Source organism: Rhagoletis zephyria, unplaced genomic scaffold, assembly GCF_001687245.7.
Source record: "Rhagoletis zephyria isolate East Lansing unplaced genomic scaffold, Rhagoletis_zephyria_1.1 Rzeph_scaffold_19795, whole genome shotgun sequence".
Taxonomy (NCBI): domain Eukaryota; kingdom Metazoa; phylum Arthropoda; class Insecta; order Diptera; family Tephritidae; genus Rhagoletis; species Rhagoletis zephyria.
Genome location: NW_016176855.1, coordinates 1 through 6261, shown reverse-complemented (window position 1 = coordinate 6261; position 6261 = coordinate 1). Strand labels below are relative to the sequence as shown.

The 6261-nt window shown below is 41.2% G+C and overlaps 1 pseudogene; it reads left to right on the top strand.

Annotated features, from left to right (window-relative positions):
* Positions 1-1886: 1886 nt before the first annotated feature.
* Positions 1887-6254, top strand: LOC108380611 (heparan sulfate glucosamine 3-O-sulfotransferase 3A1 pseudogene; annotated as a pseudogene).
* The last annotated feature ends 7 nt before the right edge of the window (positions 6255-6261 follow it).

Below are 6261 nucleotides of genomic sequence, written 5' to 3'. Positions count from 1 at the left end.
TAACTCAAATTTGAACAGGAATCAAGGAGATTTTTGTTTAATGCCATGGTTGATATTTTTAACCATGATTTGGTAATATCAACTAAACTTTTCTATACATTAAACAAATTTTTGCTTGCCGATTTTTTCGGCATAGTATGTAAAATAAAAAAATTACATATCGCCTCTGACAGCATTCGAACCCGCACTTACTGGAAACGAACGAATAACGAAAAGCATCTCTGTTTATACTGACGCACGAACGGCATTAACAAAAAACCAATTAGATAAATATTTTCAACAGATTTCCTAGCCACACCCTTGCAAAGACTCGTACCGAGTTTGGTGAGTATTGGTGAAGCGGCTACAGAGATACACCATTTCATCATAAGTGGGCGGGATCACGCCCATTTTCTAAAAATTTCATAATAATATTTTTTACCACAATTCTACTCCACATACTCAATTTCAACAATTTGGATCCAATATTTGCTGAAATAACTTAGTTCCTGCATTTTTCGTAAATACTGCTATATGGGAAGTGGGCGTGGTTACAGTCCGATTTCACCCATTTTCAAGACCAATCTACCTTGGATAAGGGGCAACCTTCCTACCATTGAGATACCTCAATTTTTTCTCTACTTATCGTGTACACGGACAGACGGACACACAGCCAGACATGGCTTAATCGACTTCTCTATTCATTCTGAGCATGTATGTATACATTTTCCTATATCTATCTCGATTCGTTTTGGCTGTTACAAACAACCGCTTTGTGAACAGAGTTAATATACCTTTGAGCACAAGCGCGCTCGGGTATAAAAATATTGTAAATATTAGAAAAAAATTCAGCATGTGAACACTTATTTGAGTCACTGTATGTAATGAGCAAATCATCTCTCTAACTGTGAACCGACACTCAACATCGCACGCAACTCATACGCACCGTTCACCCACTGAGCCAGCATCAAAACTACTTACTACCCTACCTTACGCTTTTGATTTGAGCGGGATACCGACTGCGCAAATACAAATAACTCGGCTAATATCGCGGTGATTTTCATGAATGAATCTGCCGGGCTGTTGCAGGTACGTACATACATACATACATAGGCACAAGAGGGCTGCTTGTCGTTTTTCACCCTTCAATATCCGGCACACTTGTTTATCTACCATAACAAACCGCTATAGCCGCCATTGGCGCTCAGGAAGAGAACACTTCTGAATACTTGGTATAATGACGAGTGCAAGTGACTGACTGATTGTACGAAGAATCGAAGCAATCGTCGACCGCACTGTTCGGTTATATGCAACTAGGAATAAACCAATATATATAGATATGTAGTATATGTCAAACAGTTTGTGGCATTAACGACTTCGTCTTTCATTTTGTGTAGGTACATATTTTTTTGGGGCCGACCAAAAACAGTCAGCTTCAGCAACTTTGTATGTACTACAGTCAGTTATGCTTTTTGGCTCTTGCTTTTGAGTTGGTTTTGTTGCGGCTTCTGCTTCCTTCTCAAATTCTGGTACGTTTTGTGTTTTGGGCTGTCATTCGCCTCCAGCGTTTGGTGGGGTTGTAAGGCAAACTGTGGCAGCTTTGACGCTAGATGCGGTCGCTGATAGTATTCAATAAGAGAACTGTGTGAGGTGAAGTACGAAGAAACCACATTGCTCGCTATTTTCATGGCGGATATTTGACATCTATCGCGCCCGCAATAGCACACATACATATATATACTTGATACATATACATATACGATAAATGCTTGGCTTGATTTCATATATGTTTGTATGTATGTATGTACGAGTATGTTTACACATACATATTAATCGGCCTGATTGGCACAAACACTCAATCGTTTACTAACGGGGTAATATTACTTGTATGTAAGCAAACCAACCCTTTGCGATGGGAAATCGTTGCAGGATATTTTGGAAATTTTCCTCTTCAGCAAATCAGTGCAGTTGTGCAATTACCTTTGCAACAAGCTAGTTGAGTGCAGAAAAATAGTGAGATTGAAAAAATGTAGCTGCAAAAGTGAAGTTTTTTTTTGTAATAAGAATACCTACACATATTCGAAAAGCATTTAATATAGTCAAATTGGCAAAAAAGAAAAACGAAATTGTGCTTCTAATGTGAATTGATGGAGCAAGTCAAAGGAGGCCAGAATGTTTGTAATGAACTGGTACAACAATCTCAGCAATCGCAGCTTGGCGATAACGTTGCTTATTTGCATATCCTTAATATATGTATCATATACATTTAATTCGTGCCTATTGACGAGCATCAGTCGTACATTTCAAAAGGTGTGCACTTTTATAATAACTCCATTTTCTAAAAAAAAAACTACATTCGCATACACTTAAGTAGATATACACTTTTTGTGCTCAAACTTACTAAGAAACAAATTTTTCTACACCACTTTTTTTGTCACAGAATCCGCTACGCAGCCTATTATTTTCTGCAGATGCTTTAGCTGACGCCTCGATTGCTGCAAGCTCTGCAAAACTTCATGCGCTCAACGAGATGGGCAGCACCACCGCAAGCACTAATGCCAGCTTGTCAACGAAGCACGCGCCGGAAGCGTTAAACTTAATAAATCGCAGCTCTTCCGCTGTGCGGCGTATTGTGCCACTAAGTGGTGCAAACAGCAGCAGCAGCAGTAGCAGTAGTAGCAACAACAACGCCAACAACATTGCCGGCACTGCACCGCGGGAGGCGGCTGATGGTTCGCCCAAATATCGTTTCCTACGCCAACAAGGCCTACATCCGTCGCGTCATCTACCCGACACGCTCATCATTGGCGTTAAGAAGAGCGGCACTCGCGCGCTACTCGAATTCATACGCCTACATCCGGATGTGCGCGCCGCCGGCTGTGAGGTTCACTTCTTTGATCGCCATTATCAGCGTGGATTGCGTTGGTATCGTCACCATATGCCGTACACCATTGAGGGTCAAATAACAATGGAGAAGACACCAAGCTATTTTGTGACAAAAGAAGTACCGCAGCGGGTGCATCAAATGAACGCTGCAACAAAGTGAGTAGACGAGAAAAAGGAGGGCAAAAGTAAAATATTTATGGTTTTCTAGAGGACGAGTACATTGGGCCGACTTGCTATACAAAACTATTTGGACGGCATTCAAAAAGTTTACTTTGTTAAACAAAAGAAAAGCAACACCCTCGCCGTCCTTCAGTCGCACCTTCTACGGGACAAGGGGGCACCCTTTACATTCCAAATCAATTATGTACACTTCATCAAAGCTTGACTACATATTTACATACATACATTTATTTCATGTTGTGATGTGTCAAAAATTTCTCTGGAAGAAGAATTATTCGCACCTACACTTATGGTTGTCCTTAGTGGACCTGCTTCAGCAAAACTGAAACTAACGAAGATCTTGGTTTAAAAATCTAAGACTTTTTCTATTACCGAACTCCTTTACTAGAGAAACAAATAACTGACTTATTGAGCTTATTTTTCTTAAGAAACAATTTGATCGGTTCACTCCGGGAAAGCTTCACCACACTAAGATCCAAGCACTCATGTCCAACAAGAGCGGCTGTAATCATCACAAGCAAACCGTCTCTAGTCATACTCATGTAAACTGAGGCTTACTGGAGTGCTCTAAGAGTTCCGAATCTAAGCATCGTGAAAAGTAGAGATTCATTCTCAACTATATTCCAGGCGATTCGATTTTCGCCACAATAAACCGTGTCAAGGCTAGTAGATAGTTGCCAAAGCGTACTGAATATGCTAGGAACCCGATAAAGGTTATCATGTGGTAGATTCCTTGTCATGAGGTCCGCCAGCCTTTCTGTGATCTATCCAAGGGGTACAAGGCAGAACTGATAAGAAGGCTAAGGTAAAGTAAGACTTTCTGGTGGGATTAACTGCTGACTCTGTCGGCTGGTAGAGTAAATGGCAGAGCATATACTTTGCGATTGCCCACGTATAAGTACAGCTTGGAGAACGACAATTGCCTTCATCCAAAATCTAGAACATAACACCCTCCAAAGTACTAAACTTCGTTAGTAACCTAAGGTTCCTTTTCTATGCCAAATGACGCTTGGAAATGCCAAGCGAAGCCAAGTCCTTCTCCTCCTGGCCTTTCCAACGCAGAGAAAGCCTTCCTCTTGGCGTTGAATACTTTCAGCTGCAGCGTTTCTGTCCATTCGTATGACCAAGCTAACGTAGCCGCTGTATTTCAATCCGCCGTACTATTTCTATATCGTAGTAAAGCACATACAGCTTTTTATATGCAGTGTTCCGAAAAAAAATGTCTTATGTATCTTATAAAGTTGTGGTCGACTGGCTACAATGTGCTCATTCGTTTTTGGTTCGAGGAGTTCCAGTACTGGCTTTCGAAAACCATGATTCTGTCTCAGTAAAAGACTTGCCTCAAATTTCTGACTCAGAACATTGAGATGCTTTGTAGTAGCGTTGCCTGAGTATTGGCCCAGAAGCCAATTAGCGATGTAAGCGCTATTTTAACAGGCTTTCTTTCCTTTCATACTATATGTTTTCAGGATTCGTTGGAATTTTCAAACCACTCTTAGTAATGCAGTATTTAGGAACTTCGTTTGTCGCACTACTTTCTTTGAGATTACAACTACTGCACCGAAGTACATACAGCAGGGCATTTTAGCCACATATTCAGCAAGGGACGAGTGGCCCGTGATGTCTATTCTTGAGCTGCTGTAAAGCACTTCCGGTCTTGATTGTCATTGTGCGCCCATACATACATATTTCTGGCAGTTTTGTAGGTTTGGAGGTTGTTCTATCGTGACCTAGCCAAGCGTGCGAATGGCAAGTTCTCTTTGATTACCCTTAGTGGAGAGTTTATTGTATCGGCGGCGGATTTATTAGGAGATGCTCCTGCCTTAGCCAATTCCAAAAGCTGGGGACTCAAACACGTGATATAGTATTGAATCAGCCGTAAAGTTTAAAGTACAGTTTCAATATTTAACTAACGGCAGAAGTGCTGCATGGCTATCTGAGAAAATTTATGTTTTTATACTGCTTCAAACTTCCTTCTCCATATCCCACTGGCGCTATTAATTACCAGTACTTCCGCTTAGAGATGCTGGCAAACTGAGTTAGTCGAATAGAGAGACAGACGTCCAGCATTTCAGAGAATATTGTCGCATCCACACGGCAATCCATTTTGACGCATTGATTACCCTGTCTTTACTTCAACCCCGTCTATAGGAAAACATCACCTGATAGTTTTTCTTCAAATATAACGGAGGAGTATATACTCTGTTTCCTTGATTTGTTGAGTCTAATTGCAGAGTTCGCTGCTATTTTGGATAGGGGAGTTCTATGAGAAGTTGATGCAGAATCAAATCAAACACATCCGTTTCCAATGCTGGCCACCATACTAACGCACCGTAAGTTAATATTAGCCTTGCAATAGCAACGCACATCCATACACAGGCCAACTTTTGGCTTTAGTATCCAGTTTCTTCTGAAGATCCTTTTGCGGGTCTAATAGACTTTAAATGCTTCTGGTACGCGTCTATCGATATTTGTCTTCCAACTGAGTTTGGTGTCTAATAAAACAATCAGGTATTTCACGTCGAAGACAACGTGAGATCCGTTGAATTTACGGAAGGGAGTCTGAATTGCGTTCTATTCGTTTTCTTCGTGAACAGCGTCAGTTCCGTTTTACTCGGATTGGCACTAAGACCAGTTTTAAATGCTCACGAGTGTAACCTGAACACAGCTCCCTCTAACATTTCACTAATCGCTGAGGGTATAAAACCTAATATTGTCACCAATACTTCAGCTGCATCATCTCCTCTGTCGAGTTCTGACAAAATATCGTTCAGGCCACCAACGAAACGTAGTCTTTGTGGGGTTCAAACGAATGCGTAAAATTCGCCTATGCAGAGCGGAAACCATGACTGAACGTAACGCATCATTACCACGTTAAAACGAGACTGTGTTGGAGTGGCCATCTATAACATAGACCCAAATCTACATAATTTCAAGTGTCTTAATGTAAAGATGTTAGACAGGTTCCGTCCTCATTGTCCGGTTATTCAAATTACCATACTTGTGTACCATCTGCATTCAATCACTTTAAATTATAATTATTTATGTATATTGATTTCCCTCACTTCAGACTGCTCATTGTTGTGCGTGATCCTGTTACACGAGCCATATCCGACTACACGCAAGCGGCCAGCAAGAAATCGGATATGAAACGTTTTGAAGACTTGGCCTTCGTCAATGGCTCATTTGCTGTGGTTGACACCGCCTGGGGACCGG